The 15,914-nt window shown below is 37.3% G+C and overlaps 1 protein-coding gene across 1 annotated transcript in view; it reads left to right on the forward strand.

The window, feature by feature from the left end:
• The first annotated feature begins 2,494 nt into the window (after window positions 1-2,494).
• The window catches only part of PLA2G4A (phospholipase A2 group IVA), a 165,248-nt gene continuing 151,828 nt past the window's right edge, over window positions 2,495-15,914 (forward strand). The window contains exon 1 of the mRNA XM_036753292.1: window positions 2,495-2,562. The gene's annotated coding sequence lies outside the window, so the exon portion shown is untranslated. The remainder of the gene's footprint in view (window positions 2,563-15,914) is intronic.

Genomic DNA, 15,914 nt, shown 5'->3' on the forward strand with positions numbered 1-15,914 from the left:
CCTGATGTCATGGTCTTTTTTGAGAATGAAGGACAAACCACACAATGTTTTGTTATGTTTTAATTTATTTTGTTGAACATTTGCTATTTTATTTATTATTATTTTAAAATAAAGTTTAAATTATTTACTATTTTATTTTTATTATCATTTAATAAAGTTTAAATTAATTATTTACTATTTTGTTAGATATTTACATTTCAATCTGGTTCAGACAGAGCTCCAGAGTGTTATGTAGCTCACTGGCCGATTCTTGATGCTTCTGGACTAGGCTACAACTCTGTGCCAGTTTTGGAAGAGCCACTAGATGTCCAGGAACTTGATTCCATTCCAGGGTTTGTCTAGCTAGGCCCAGGGCACAGCCCCAAGGAGTGACCTGAGGGATCCATCCCAGAAGTCATTACCCCAGGCAGCCAAGGTACCAGCAGCTCCAGAGTAACTTGTTCATAAGCTGCATGGCACCCAGAATGAACATTGATAGGGCAAAGTTTGGTGGCAGCCACTTAAAGCTGACCCCATTCTCCACAGGGACTGAGGTAGTGGAGGGGAAGAATATGTCTCAGTTAAGGGGAAGGTATTTGTCCTTTGGTTCATGCTAAATTTTCTCAGTAATTACACTGTTTCAAGAATTAGTTGATTTTAATTTTTTATTGGTGAGATTGAGAAGTAATTATTAAGTGATATTGGGCTGCCAACATGAGTAATGATATTGGAGGAATAAATCAGAATGGGGGTCAGATGATAGCATTAGAACCTCTTGAGGTTACCCCTAGAATCCTTAGGTGGTGATGTAGCTGAGCACTGTGGACCCAAGCCTCCAGTATAAGGAGAGTTGGTTTTGAAAAAATAAGTCCAGAGCTTATAAGGACTACATAAGTATCCTGAAGGGTAGCGAGGTGGTGCAGTAGACATAGCATTGGGCCTAGAATCCAGAAGACCTAAGTTCAAATCTGGCCTCAGACACTTACTAGCTGTGTGACTCTGGGCAAGTCACTTAACCCTGTTTGCCTCAGTTTCCTCATCTGTAAAATGAGCTGGAGGAGGAAATGGCAAACCAGTATGTTTGCCAGAAAAACCCCAAATGGGGTCACAAAGAGTCAGACATGGCTAAAATGACCGAACAACAGGTATCACGAAACCTATTTTACATTACAGATATGGAAAGGTAATGTGATGTGAGTGGCTAGAAAGGTAATCTAGAAACAAGGAAGAACTGTGTTCAAGTTCTGTCTCTGTTACATACTGCCTTCTTGACCATGTGGGTGCCTATTTGCACTACACTAATGAAATCTCTATTCTAATCTCTATCCGTTATCTCTATTCTGCAAACGAAAAAACACAAGCTCAGAAAGGTATAGGGACTTGCCCCAAATCAAAGGACTATTCAGTTTCAGAATTGGGACTTAGACCCAGCTCTCACTTGCCTCCGTACCCAGTGCCCAACTTTGTATCTCCCATGGACTTTAGCATTTGATACTTGTTCTAGTTAAATTACATATTGAAATAGTCTTTCTTTCTCCACTTCTGCCTGAGGGAGGAAAGATAATTATAGTAAAGTGAAAGCAATGTTAAGTATGAGACCTCTACTCCCATTTTCTTTGCAACGTATACTTAATAAAGCATTTCACCTTTCCAGGCATGCTGGTCAGTCCTTAGACCAAGACTTTATGAAATTGAAGGTGTGATTCATCTTCTGAGAGATCTGTTAAAGAGGTCTAGAAGGAACCCTCAAATTCAGTCCTTAATCAGGCTGAGAATCCAATCAACAACGAAATGGTAATCCAGTAATTGAATCTAGGAGCCCTATGTCATCGAGGTTAGCAAGGCATTTTCTTTGCAAAGGGTAGAAAAGAAAATACAAATGCATATTGCCATTGATTAAAATACCGAATGGAAGATATGTGTTTGAATAAGATGAATAGAAGTAGGAAAGCATAATGTTTATAGATCCCAATTCATCCATGCATGGCAATGACTCTTAATTCAACAATGGGCATTCTTTAGTATAGGTGCCCAATTTGTTTGGATTAAAATTGTATGTCCTGAACTACTTAGGGACTCTGGACCAGCTTAAATTCAGAACTCTATATTAATTGATTGCATCGTTAACTTTTTAAATTCAAATGACAGATAATTAGCACTCAATTTGGATATTCTTTAAAAGTCAGAATTATAATTCATTATTTAACTAGCAAATTGTCTTGCTATATATAGTTATAAAAATAGAGGAAGCAAGGGCTGCTTAAAGAAACTCAGTGGTATAAAGAATTTGTTTATGTATATTTTGTACTCATGTGGTTTTTTTGGTATTACTTCAGCATCTTTTCTGGGCTCATAGGTTTCACCTTTCTAGGTTGCTTTTCTAATTCCCTGCTAACGTTTTCCCCCTTTCCTTCTTCAATTCCACCTTAAAACATCTGCACAGCCAGCTAGACCAGCCCACAAACTAGCCCCTCCCACTTTGATTTTTTTCTGAACTTGTCCATATCCAGGCACTGAAAAAGGAGCCTTGCAGAAAGCTAGAGGGATAGACCGATCTGAAGATTCTAGTATACATTCAGAACTGTAAGCAACATACTTATTCTTCCTTTTTTTTTTTTTTAAGAAAAAACATTCCATTAGTTGCTAGTTTGTTAAGTTTATCAGGATAGAAAACCGTGGAAGAAGGCAAAAAAAAAGCACAAGTTTTTCAGAGTCTGCATGTGACTTGCTTGGCTTATGAAAGGGGAAGCAGAGCCTTGAGAATGCCTGTTTCTTTTTGGCAAATGTGTACTTTTTTACGGGTCTAAGAGAAGGAAAATGTTCAGAAAAGGTGCTTTGCCTAGTTTAGAATCTTGAAAGAAGATTTTAAAGAGCAGTTAAGGTAGTGCTGTTACCACTTCCACGTGATTGTGTAGCCCAATGATTGTTGTTACTTAAACTTTAGCAATGTACCACTTGACAGTTCAGACTGTTAGGAAGAGATGGATTATATTCTCTTATTTGATTCTGTCTGGAGTTTTCTTTCTCTTTTCCCTGTTTTCTTCTAATTTCTTTCTTTCCTCCTCCTTCCCTCCCCCTCTTTCTTTCCACCTTCCTTCCTCCCCCTTCTTCCTTCTTTCCCTTTCTTCCTCCCTCCCTTCTTTCCTTATGTCTTTCTTTCTTTCTTTCTTTCTTTCTTTCTTTCTTTCTTTCTTTCTTTCTTTCTTTCTTTCTTTCTTTCTTTCTTCCTCTCTCTCTCTCTCTCTCTCTCTCTCTCTCTCTCTCTCTCTCTCTCTCTCTCTCTCTCTTTCTCTCTCTCTCTTTCTCTGGAAATTCCAAATGTTGAACATGAAAATAGTGAGAGGAAGCAAAGATTAATGATAGGATCTGGACCAGCGATTTCATTGGTACTGGGAACTTTCAGGTGATGTAACTCTCTCTATCAACGTAGATTATCTGCGATTTATAGTGTGAGAATTGTCTAGACCACCAAAAGGGTAAAGTGACTTATCCTGAGTCACATAGCCAGTATGTGTCAGAGGCAGAATTTGAATCCAGGTCATCATGACTTCAAGTCCATCTCTCCATCCATTATTTTACTGTGCCTCTAGACTTAAACAATTTTTGGCAATATTTACTTTATGATGGACCATCACCTATTACTACTAATAAAAATGATCAAAACAATAATTGTAATTTGACTTTCAGTAACTATAGCACAAATGTAGATGTTTGAAGGGAGCCGAATAAGCAACAATGCTATAATTCGAGAATGAAAAATGATTTAGGAATTCTGTGTTGGGGGAAGGAGGCTTAAGGAGGGAAAAATAGAAAAAGCTGTTTTAGAATAGAGTAGGGAGAAGGCATGAAAGAGAAGTATAGATCTGTTTTGTGGCTGTGTTAATTTAATTTAATTTTGTTTGCAGTTTGTTAGTTGCTTTTCACGATCAAAATTATTTTATTCCTTAAAAGAAAATGAAAATTCTCTTCACATTTGTGCCAGTTTGTTGAATCAAGTGATTTTCTGTGCATATGACATCCTCTTGCTCCATCCCTACTCTAAATTTAAGTAGACATTTTTTAAAAAGTAGCTTGGGACTGCGTAAAGATAAAACACATTCTTTTGATTTCAAAATAAGTTGGATGATAGTAGGAAAGACACAGGATTAGGGGTCTGGCTAGCTAAGGTCTCATCCTGGTTCTGCCATTCACTTGTTTTGTGACATTTGCAATGCTACTTAATGGCTGTAGGCCTCAGTTTCCTCATTTGTGGAACGACATGGTTAAATTAGCTTCACGTCTAGCATGAACGATCTATGATTCAATGTGACACAATCTAACTTTGTCACAATCTAGAATTCTATTTTAATGAACTTATCTTAAAACACAAAACAAGAAATTTGCACCTGCTATTGGTTGATGACAATGAATCAACTAAGGCTGGCAGAGAGTGTTTGGATCAGTATTACACCATTCATTTGTGCTGGAAGATGCTTGCTATCCAAAAAAAAAAAATAAGCATATCTAGGAGATAGTAAAAATGCTCAGACTTTAGCAGCTAAAATATCCCACTGGTCCACAAAAACCGTTCAAAAAAGATTAAGAGGGAATACTATGAGGAAAACTGGAAATGAAAAATAACAGCCCTTCTCAGAAGGTTTTACATTTCAAATAGCCCATATGGCCATAAGCAAGCCTGTTTCTCCAGTTCATTTTAGGTAAGAGATTGGAATCTTCCCCTTTAATGGAGCACTGTAACTGAAGCAATACTTGTGAAATGTATAGAGAAGTAAGTGCTTAATCTGTATTTGCAGAAAACAATTTACAAACTTCCTGTAGAGAGCACTTCTTTTAATTGTAGAAAATATAACTCCTTTTGAACATTTTAAGTCACTTAAAAGTTTTTGACATGAATTATTGGTTTAGGGTGTTGGGGAAAAAGTGTGAAGTTTAGTGACGAAAGTGACAAAGTTTAGTAAATAGAAAGAAGTGGCTCTTATTCATAGCCATCAGTGGGTCCTGTTAGCCCTGCTTATCTACAGAGTGCGGTACTTTCAAAATTAGAACACTTTTAAGGCAGGGAGTAAATGGAATGGCTTAAGATTATATCCATTTAAAAATAGTCTGCAAGTAGAAAAGAGGAAGACCTAGAATTAGTTTGTGGTTCGTTTTCCTTAGACATATCTTACATTAGCCAACTCCTTTTTCTTTCGTAGCTTTAGAAAATAAAAACTGGAAGCTTTGTGTCATGTGAAAATATTCTCCAGGATGTTTTCATGATACATTGAATTACTTATTAAAACTTGAAAAGAACTAATTAAATTAATTAAAAAGAACTAATGGTAGAGAAAGAAAATTTTGACTCCAAATGAATTCCTTAAAGGCCCCTCTTCCCCTTATCCATTCCTCCCAGTAGTGCAGGGGCCACTTGTATTGCATTTTAGGCTTAGTGAGATAGCAAAAAATAGGACTTTTTGATATTCTTCTTATAAGTAGATCAGAGACTTGTGAAGAATTAATCCTCAGAAACTGAGTACCAGATCTTTAGAAATTAGATATCTCTGTCAAGTATGTGTGGTTGACTGAAGTCACTTTATGTGTATACATATATAGTAATATTTCCCTTCTTCAGAAGATGCATGGTTTCCTGTGAGATATTCTTTCTACAGATAAAGATAGCAACACCTCCATATCATATTAGATCTCTGATAACACTTCACAAAATGCCTCTTAGGGAATTAGTGAAACCTTGAATTAGGAGGTTGTAGGTTTGCACTGTATGACAATGTAACTTCATCGTTGGTGTCTTGGACTACTAGGAAGTTCTGAGTGAAGGCTATATCAAGACAATGAGCTCAAATGATGACAATACAGTCAAGGACAAGATGATGTCCACAGATTTTGTGGGTATCTTTCTTTTTAGGCATTTTAGAAAGGTAGTATTATGTAGTAGATAGAGGGCCAGGAATCAGAAAGGCCTGGGTTCATCATGTCCTGCCTTTGACATATGGCTCTGTGACCTTGGGTAAGTCACTTAACCTCTTGATGGCTCAGGAAATCCTCTAAGACTATAAGTTACAAAGAAGTTGTGGACCTCTACCAGGGAGAGAAGTTTCCGCGCTCAGGAGTTTCCTACCCTGATGAATTATTAGATCTAAACAAACCAAAAAAATTAATATTTCTAGAAATGCGCATAGTTCTGCAGATATGAGAAATCTGATAGATGAATGAAATTACAAATTATATTTTATTTTAGCTTTCTGTTAAAAGTCTAATTTTTTTATTCTGAATTGTTCACCAAAGACAAACCTATTTTTGCATATAATACACTAAGATGTCCTAGTGAGAATGTTTGTCCAATGAATTGGTGGGAAAGGTGTGAAAAACTGAATGTTTTTACAGAATCAGTAGCCATCTGGACCAGCACATACCTGAGAGGAATCCTGCTTGTGTATAGCATACTTGGCAAGTAGTCATCCAGCTTTTCCTTGAAGTTTTCTGAGGAGAGGAGACCCATTCCACTTTTGGATGGCTCTCATTGTTAGCAAACTTTCATCCACTGAGACTCAGATGGATATTTTACAGCTTCTAGTCACTGCTCTTGGTTTTCCTGCTGGGGCCAAAGCAAATAAATCCAATTTCTCCTCCCCTGCTGGCACTTCAAATCACCATGCTAGTTGCCCTGTTCTGGAAAGTCACCCATTTATTAATGTACTTTTTAAATCCATGGTGCTCCTAGTGGAAGACAATGTGGTCTAATGTGGTCTAACCACAGCCCAGTATAGACTAATATTGTGAATAGTGGGTGGTAGAGAAAATTATAACTGCAAAGTATAAAAATGTAGATTCCACATTAGCACTGGGGTAGGATGGTGATAATAATTATGATGATGCCAAGAATTGAACCCAGAAAGAAGGCAGGAATTCTACCATCAAACAACTAATTATTGGATAACAACAACAGTAATAATAGTAACTTCGGACGGAAGAGCTAAAAAACGAAATCATAAGAATTGATAGTCTACATAGAACTGTAGAATTTTGAGAAATCAGTATTTCCTGCTTGTATTCTCAAACCCTAAACAATATTTTTCAACAGTTACTTTTTTTCCTTTTTTTTATTAAATGGTATTCATTTATACTTTTTTTTTGCACTGGCCAATTGAGTTGCAGAAATAATGGTATTAAGATTTTGCCTTTTCCACTAAAGAGAAGATTCTTTCTCTGTCTCTAAGAGAGTGAAAGAGTGAGGTTGCATAGCTATGATATCAAGATGGCCTTCATAAAATTTGATGCTAAAAGCTAAACTTTAGTCATTGATAATATTAAAAAAATTTTAAAAGGCTTTTATGAGGGCTAATCTCCATGCTGAGGTGGAGGGGTTGGACATACAGGACAGGAAGAAATGGAGGGACAGCATGACATAATTGAATGAATACTGGATTTGGGGTTATAGAAGCTGGGTTTATCTGTGGCTCCATCGATCACTCTAATTTAGAGCAAATCACTTAACTTCTTGTACCTTAGTTTTCCCATCTCTAAAACAGAGTTTGGAATATGATATTTTTAAGAACCTTTTTAATTCTAAATCTATAATGCTTTAACTCAAAGAGATTTAAGTGGGTGGTAAATTCTTGGTTATCAGGTTCTGAGTACTGGATGGACATATTGAGGAAGGTTGTGGAGATTGTATTACATAATTATATAATCCAGGAGATCATAGAGCACTCTGTTCTGGATATTTGCTGTCCATCATCTGTCTCAGAAAAGGACACTAAATCCCACAATCAATCTTCTAGATTTATGATTATATGACTATTATAGCCACTCGGTGCTCAATTTAACACATCTATAAAGAATAGTCACCTAACCATTTCAGACATCTCTAAAAGATTGTCAGTCACAGAGGAGGTATAGACTAGCATTTGTAGAAGGGGTTTCCTTACCTAAGTTCAGCTCCTATCCCTCTAGACAAATTCTATTGCCACCCTGTTTTATATAGGTACAAAAAAGATTTAAAGGATTCAACTAGTCAGTAGTCAGAATAAGCAGAAAACACATTTTAATGTCCTGATGTGGCCAACTGAGGAAACCTAATGCTTAAAATTAGTCTATAAATCACTCTTATCTCTCTATAAAATCAGTAATATCTTCCACTAAAGTGCTTCTATATACAGTAGTACTTTGTACTCCTATGTACCTAAAGTACTTAGCCTCAAATTGTATTGCTTTTTCTTTTCATCTTTGAAATTAGTTTTATATTGATTGTCTTTTTTTTTAAATTGCAAGCTCCCAAACACAATAATAATGCTTCTACATTTCTATAACTATTCTCTACTAAAGTTCTTTTGCATTATCTTATTTGACATGAAGATGACTCTGGGCTCTTAAAGGTCATGGTAGTGGACCATAAGCTCTTCTACGTCCCGTGAAGTTTGGAAGGCCTTCTTATGGAGTGTGTGTCATTTGAGGACCATGCCAACCAAGTTTGGAGAGGCTCATTACTGGGGATCAATATTTTGAGTCATAGATAACAATTCACAAAGCCCAAGTTATCTACGTAGAATACTTCCACTTCCGCATTATCCTCTTTCTTCTCAACCCATTTTAATCTAGCATTTTCCATTATTCTCTTCTGTAATTGCTCTCTTTATGGTCACCAATGATCTTAATCTCCACATCCAATGGGCTTTTTAAAAAGTCCTTATTCTCTGTCAGCTAACAATAGCATCTGATATGCTTGGCCATTCCTTGAAGTGGGACTCTGGTTGTTCTGCTCCTACCTTTTTTTTAAATTTGTATTTTATTTTATTTTTATTTTACATTTTTAAATTTAATTTATTTAATAAATTTAGTTTTCAGCATTGATTTTCACAAGTTTGAATTACAAATTTTCTCCCTATTTCTACCCTCCCACCCACTCCAAGATGGCGTATGTTCTGGTTGCCCCATTCCCCAGTCAGCCCTCCCTTCTGTCACCCCACTCCCCTCCCATCCCCTTTTCCCTTCCTTTCTTGTAGGGCAAGATAAATTCCTATGCCCCATTGCCTGTGTATCTTATTTCCCAGTTACATGCAAAAATTTTTTTTTGTTTTTGAACATGTTTTTAAAACTTTGAGTTCCAAATTCTCTCCCCTCTTCCCTCCCCACCCACCCTCCCTAAGAAGGCAAGCAATTCAACATAGGCCACATGCGTATCATTATGTAAAACCCTTCCACAATACTCATGTTGTGAAAGACTAACTATGTTTTGCTCCTTCCTAACCTATCCCCCTTTATTGAGTTTTCTCCCTTGACCCTGTCCCTTTTCAAAAGTGTTTGGTTTTGATTACCTCCTCCCCCATCTGCTCTTCCTTCTATTGTCCCCCATTTTTTATCTTCTTCCTCCTTCTTTCCTGTGGGGTAAGATACCCAATTGAGTGTGTATGTTATTCCCTCCTCTGGTCAAATCCTATGAGAGTAAGATTTACTCATTCCTCCTCACCTGCCCCCCTTCCCTTCCTACAGAACTGCTTTTTCTTGCCATTTCATGTGAGATAATTTACCCCATTCTACCTCTCCCTTTCTCCCTCTCTCAATATATTCCTCTTTTATCCCTTAATTTGATTTTTTTTTAGATATCATCCCTTCATATTCAACTCATCCTGTGCCCTCTGTCCATATATATATATACACACACATACCTACATATATATATATACACACATACACACATATATGTATGTATACACACACACACACACACACACACATATATATATATATATATATATATATATATATATATATATACATATATACGCATATTCCTTTCAGCTACTCTAATACTGAGGTCTCATGAATCATACACATATTACATGTAGGAATGTAAACAAAACAGTTCAACTTTAGTAAGTCCCTTATAATTTCTCTTTCTTGTTTACCTTTTCATGCTTCTCTTGATTCTTGTGTTTGAAAGTCAAATTTTCTATTCAGTTCTGGTTTTTTCACTGAGAAAGCTTGAAAGTCCTCTATTTTATTGAAAATCCATATTTTTCCTTGGAGCATGATACTCAGTTTTGCTGGGTAGGTGATTCTTGGTTTTAATACTAGCTCCATTGACCTCTGGAATATCGTATTCCAAGCCCTTCAATCCCTTAATGTAGAAGCTGCTAGATCCTGTGTTATCCTGATTGTTTTTCCACAATACTCAAATTGTTTCTTTATGGCTGTTTGCAGTATTTTTTCCTTGACCTGGGAGTTCTGGAATTTGGTGACAATATTCCTGGGAGTTTTCTTTTGGGGATCTTTTTGAGGAGGTGATCTGTGTATTCTTTCAATTTCTATTTTACCCTCTGGCTCTAGAATATCAGGGCAGTTCCCCTTGATAATTTCTTGAAAGATGATATCTAGGCTCTTTTTTTGATCATGGCTTTCAGGTAGTCCAATAATTTTTAAATTATCTCTCCTGGATCTATTTTCCAGGTCAGTGGTTTTTCCAATGAGATATTTCACATTGTCTTCCATTTTTCATTCCTTTGGTTCTGTTTTATAAAATCTTGATTTCTCATCAAGTCACTAGCTTCCACTTGCTCCAATCTAATTTTTAAGGTAGTATTTTCTTCAGTGGTCTTTTGGACCTCCTTTTCCATTTGGCTAATTCTGCCTTTCAAGGCATTCTTCTCCTCATTGGCTTTTTGGAGCTCTTTTGCCATTTGAGTTAGTCTATTTTTTAAGGTGTTCTTTTCTTCAATATTTTTTTCAGTATTTTTTTGGGTCTCCTTTAGCAAGTCATTGACTTGTTTTTCATGGTTTTCTCACATCATTCTCATTTCTCATCCCAATTTTTCTTCTACTGCTCTAACTTGCTTTTCCAAATCCTTTTTGAGCTCTTCCATGGCCTGAGACCAGTTCATGTTTTTCTTGGAGGCTTTTGATGTAGGCTCTTTGACTTTGTTGACTTCTTCTGTCTGTATATTTTGGTCTTCTTTGTCACCAAAGAAAGATTCCAAAGTCTGAGTCTGAATCTGAGAGTGTTTTCTCTGCCTGGCCATGTTCCCAGCCAACTTACTTGACCCTTGAGTTTTTCATGGGAGTATGACTGCTTGTAGAGTAAAGAGTACTTTGTTCCAAGCTTGAGGGGATGTGCCTGTTGATTTCAGAGCTATTTCTATACAGCCAGCTCTGCCACACCAGCACTCCTCCCTCCCCAAGAACCGCCAACTGGGACCTGATGCAAATCTTAAGCAGTCTCTGCACTCCTGCTCTGATCAGCCACTTAATTCCTCCTACTAGGTAAGCCTGGGGCTAGAAGCAACTGCAGCTGTAATTCTGTAGCTGTACCACCCCCGGTCCCCCCAGGGCAGTGGCCAAACTGCAAACTCTTTCAATCTCTCCCCACAGCTTTTCCCACTAACCTTCTCTGTTGTCTTTGGTGTTTGTGGGTTGAGAAGTCTGGTAACTGCCACAGCTCACTGATTCAGGGTTCTAGGGCCTGTTCTGCCTGGCTCCTGGTCTAGTTGGTCCTGCCACTGCCCACCCAGGGCTCTCCTCCGCTCTGCTCCCAGCTCCGTTCGTGATAGACCTTACCCAGCGACCATTCGGGCTGTCCTGGGCTGGAGCCCTTCTTCCCTCTGCTACTTTGTGGGTTCTGCAGTCTAGAGTTTGTTCAGAGCCATTTTTTATAGGTTTTTGGAGGGATCTGGCAGGGAGCTTACGCAAGTCCCTGCTTTCCAGCTGCTGTCTTGGCTCTGCCCCCTCCTACCTTTTTTTTTAAACATCTCATCTTTTCTCCTTCCCTGATTGCTGATCTTATTCTCAACCCCTTCAGGTGGGTGTTCCCAAATTTTCTACCTTTAGACATCTTTCTATTCACTCTCACAATTTGTTACTCCCTCTATGCAGATAACATCCCACTCTCTATCTCTAGTTATGATCTCTTTTCTGAACATCTCTAATTTCCTACTTCACTATTTTGCTCCAGCTTCCTCCTGATTTTATTTTTTCTGTGAATGGTATCACCATCAACCCAGTCTATCACTTTTAAATGTCAAAGATGATGTTCCTTTTCCCTTATCTCAAGCTGTCACCAGTTCTTACTGATTCCATTGTTACATCCTCTGCACTTGTCATCTCCTCCTTCTTCCCCCTTTTTTTAGCACTCTGACAGCTGCTCACACTTTTACAATCGCCTCCTTTTGGCAAGTGCAATCGCCAATTTCACAATTGCCTCCTAACTCATTTTTCCTTCTTTTAATAATCCTTTGTTAATTTTCTTTATGCACAAATCTGGTCATGTTATTTCTTTTTTCCAAAATCTTCAATAGCTCACTATTGTCTACAAAGTTAGAAATCCTCTATCCTGCCTTTGCAGCCTTATTTTTCTTCCAAGTGTTCTATGGTCCAGCTGAACTGTATGATTGTATGTCCTCTGAACAGATCCTACTCGTTCCCCACCTAATAATACTTTTCCATGCCAATTCCTATCTTTGTCTTACCCTCCTTCTGTATTCCTATTCATATAAAAATCGTCCAAGAACCCATTGATAGACAGTGCTGTCAATCGTACTTACCAATAGAGACATTTTAATAACTGGTTTATAATATGCTGAGCAAAGTCTCATGGTACACAAAAACCAATAGGCTACAAGCAACATTTTTAGAAACCTTCTGTAGGTTTTAGTTACAAGGCAGAAAGGATATGATGGAATTTTACAGAGGACAGAATGGAAAGGTAAATTTACACATCAGAGAACAGATAGCAGAAAGAAAAGATCCATATCAAGTAAAACAAGAAACTAGCCAGTCAGCACTAGAGCTATTTCTTTTATCTTGAAGCTGGAATTTTATGAACAGAGTAGGAATTAACCCAATAGCACCAGGACTACAGTTAATGTCTCAGCTTGCTTTTTTGCAGACTATATATATATATAACTAGTTGCGTGACTTGCTTTCAAGAAGAAATTGTAGTACTGAAGTCAATACTAAAATTTTCTTATGTCATTACCCATTTTTAAAAACACCGTCAAAGTGCCCTCTCTTATTCATAAAGATCTTTCCTTCTTGGACTGTAAAATGAAGGGACTGGATTGTATGATTGCTGAGGTCCCTTATGGGTCTAAACCTTCTGAACCTACCTATTACCCCACACAATACCACTTTTTATTTAATATTTTGAATTATAGTAGTCTATGTCTTATTCTGTTATTAGACTTTAAACTTATGGTTCTATGGGGACAGAGACCTTGTCTTATATAAACACTCCTTTCCCCTAGAGCCTAGTACAAGACTTTGAACACAATAATAACAGGTGCTTAATAGATGTTTTTTTGACTGACTAGGTTGTGATATGAGTCAGTAGAAGGAGAACTCACAAGGATGAAATCGTAGATCCTTTAATTGAGTAAAGAGTTTGGTAGTTTACAAAGCACTTTCACAGATATTATCTCATGTAATTATTATTATAATAATTATTATCTGGGAGGAAGTAGGCTTAGGTAATGTTATGCCTACTTTACAGGCAATGAAACTGAGGCTTAGGGAGGTTGTGGTGCTAGGAAAGTGTGGTGTAGGGGAAAGAAGACTGAATGGGAGCAAGGAGATCCAAGAACTAGCTGTGTGACCTTCATATGAAGGAAAAACAATGTAAAGGATTTCATCAGACAAATTAATGAGTGAAAAAGGACTTTCACAACTATCTCATCTGATCTTGTGATGGCACTGGGTAGAAGTAGGCTTAGGCAATGTCAAGCCTACTTTTCAGATAAGTTAGTATCTTTATGTTGTTGAAGGAGGGGAAAACAAGCCCCAGTCCCCTTGGTAAGTTGGATGGACCACTAGTGGAAAATTTTAGGGGAAATAGAAGTCACAAAGGATGGGCAGATACAAGTTGGGGTCAGCATCATAGGAGGGAATGACGATATTGATGAGATCAGAGATCCATTTGAGTATGTAGGCAACTCATTAAATAACACCCTCTCTGATTGACAGGTAAGTTACTATAACTAACAGGGGGTTTATAGGATAATAGAATGAGAGATTGAGTTTTAAGGAATCTTAGAGGTCAGTAAATTGAATAGGGTAAAAGATTAGTTTGTAAGATTCTTTCCAACTTTACAATTCTATGGTTCTTTGAATTATCCAAAATCATAGTACTAATTAAAAATAGTACTAGACCTAGAAATCCAGATTATCCATTTTAAGTCCCATTCTTATCTTTCTACAGTAAAAGTTATTTATTGCCTCTCTATAGCTGAAAAAAATAAAAATTTACACATTAATTTTAAGTTGATAAATGAGAGTAAAGACAGTGCTTTTGGAAAAAGAAGTTATATTTTATCATAACCTAGTTCTGATTTTTTAGAGCTAGCAGAAAGATATGGGATAGGGAGGAGAGGCGGGGGAAAGAAGAGAATAATCGTGTATATAGCACCTACAATGTGCTAGGCTCTGTGTTAGGTATTTTACAAATGTTATCTCATTAGTACTTTCCATCCTTCCATAGCAGTACTTGTGTCCAAATCCTACATATCAAATAGTGAGAAAAGTGGGAGATGGAAAGATAAACTCCAGAAAGAGCCAAGGTCTTTAGACAGATACTCATTCTCATCTTCTTTTACTTCATGGATAATAGAATAATCCTCCTTACTGATGTTTTTTAATGGAGTCACAAAGGAGGCAATAAACAATTCTAACCCAGGTGTTAGTGGTGGCAGTGGTGGAGGATATAGATACAGGGGATTCCTGAGTAATATGGAGAAGGAAGGTCTCACCAGAGCCTTGGCTATTAAGCATTATGCATAGTAGAAAACTGGCCACAGTTAGCAAGTGACACATTCATCTGAAGAAAACTGTATATTTTGATTCATACACAAAAAATTATCAAAAATGGAAAAGAACTCAAAGGAAAGAAAAAAAGATCTTTGGTTCAGTCCAGTTTAGTGAAACTCCTAACAAGTGCACAGATTGTTTTGAATTTGCTAGGCCCTTTTGCTGTTCTTAACAACCTAAATATCTTTAGGGCATAACCAAGGTGTAGTCTATCCTCTTAGTAAAAGATTCTGTATTGACCGAATCCTTCTGCTCTTTTGTCTGGATCATTGATTGACAATGATATCAGAACAAGTTGCCTACCACTTTTTGGCAAGCAGATAATAGCTTCAGTAATAGTTCTTCTTCTGATAATTCTATTTTCTTTTACCCCCATACATTCCAACCCTGAACTATATTTTAGTGAAATGAAGGATAAGAAACTCCATTACATACATATCTGATTGCTTATTCAAATTATATGTTTTGGGGAGGGGTGCTTATTTGTATTGCAAATGTTGTTCAAAATAACTTTTTGCACAAAAGGACTTTGATGAGCCTGAAAGCTTCCAGAGGAGGGCAGTCACAATGGTGAGTCCATATCATACCAGGATCAGCTGACAGTACTGGAGATATTTAACCTGGAGACGGAAAACTTTGGGTTATATGTTGTCTTCACATATCTGAAAGGATGTCATACGGAAGAAGGATCAGACTTGTTCTGTTTGGTACCACGGGGCAGAACCAGTAGCCTCGGTGGAAATTTCAAAAAGGAAAATTTAGGCTTAGTACAAGGGAGACACAAAACAAAATGAAACAAAATAAAAAACTTTGCTAACAATTAGAGCTGTTCAAAAAAGGGAAATTGGCTGCCTCAGGAGGAAGCAGTTTCCCCCTCTTTGGAGGTCTTCAAAGCAGGGGAACCACTTGATTGGCATGCTGCAGAGCCAGATTCTTTTTACAGATATAGGTTAGACTAGATAGCTATAGAGGGACCTCCTAACTAGAGATTATTTGATATCTTGCCTGACATTATAAATAGAGAGCCACTCTAAGGCATTTGATTGAAATACACACATATGCATGCCTTCTATAGGAAGCCTTTCCTGATCCCCCTTATAACTAATGCCTTCCTTTTGTTGATTATCTCTAAAGTGTCCTGTTTGTAT

Source organism: Trichosurus vulpecula, chromosome 4 (genome assembly GCF_011100635.1).
Source record: "Trichosurus vulpecula isolate mTriVul1 chromosome 4, mTriVul1.pri, whole genome shotgun sequence".
Taxonomy (NCBI): Eukaryota; Metazoa; Chordata; class Mammalia; order Diprotodontia; family Phalangeridae; genus Trichosurus; species Trichosurus vulpecula.